General features: G+C 46.8%; 1 non-coding gene across 1 annotated transcript; it reads right to left on the reverse strand.

Moving 5' to 3' along the window:
* Positions 1–611: 611 nt before the first annotated feature.
* Positions 612–718, reverse strand: LOC125597986. Its single transcript, XR_007332117.1, has one exon. It is a non-coding gene; the product is annotated as a small nucleolar RNA R71 (small nucleolar RNA).
* Positions 719–976: the final 258 nt, after the last annotated feature.

The following is a 976-nucleotide window of genomic DNA, read 5'->3' on the forward strand; positions in this document are numbered from 1 at the left end:
TTCTGATTCTCTTCCTTCACCTCCCTTTAATCTACAGGTGTATGAACTTGAGGAGCAGGGGTCCATCAAACCTAGTTCCAAGAGCTGCAGACATCAGAGCTTTAGAGAGAGAAAGTGCTAGAAAGAGAAGAGAAGAAGAGCAACAGGCTCACTTACAGAGATTGGACACTGATATGGAAGACATACCTCAAAATGATGCGGGCGTCAATGGAGCTAACAACGTTCCACAAAACCAACAGCGAGCAGCTCGACCCATTGGCACTTACGACCGCCCCAACATTCATGGTCATAGATTGGGAATCCGAGCACCAGTTGTGGCAGCCAACAACTTTGAGATCAAATCAGGACTCCTCAACGTGATCGAGAACAACAAGTATTATGGCTTGGCTCTAGAGGATCCATTTGATCACTTGGACAGGTTCGACAGCTACTGTGGGTTGTCAAAAACCAATGGTGTGTCCGAAGATGCCTTAAAGCTCAAGCTATTCCCTTTCTCTTTGGGGGATAAGGCACGTCAGTGGGAGAAGTCTCTACCCAGCGACTCCATCACCACTTGGGATGACTGCAAGAAAGCATTCTTGGAGAAGTTCTTCTCTACTTCAAGAACTGCTAAGCTGAGAAACGAGATTTCTAGCTTTCAACAGAAGAACTTGGAAGGTTTCAGTGAAGCCTGGGAGAGATTCAAGGGCTACCAAGCTCAATGCCCACACCATGGCTTCTCTAAGGAGAGCTTGCTGAGCACATTCTACCGTGGTGCTCTTCCTAAGTACAGAGCCAGACTGGATACAGCTAGCAATGGATTCTTCTTGGGGAGAACTGAAGAGGATGCAGAAGAGCTGGTTGACAACATGGTAAAGAGTGATGCAGTCTACAGTGGAGACCATGACAGAGGAAGTAGAACAGATGATAAGCAGACGAGGAAAGAGATCAAAGCTTTGGAAGACAAGATCGACCTACTCATTGCTGAAAAAGCCAC

Source organism: Brassica napus, unplaced genomic scaffold (assembly GCF_020379485.1).
Source record: "Brassica napus cultivar Da-Ae unplaced genomic scaffold, Da-Ae ScsIHWf_160;HRSCAF=290, whole genome shotgun sequence".
Taxonomy (NCBI): Eukaryota; Viridiplantae; Streptophyta; class Magnoliopsida; order Brassicales; family Brassicaceae; genus Brassica; species Brassica napus.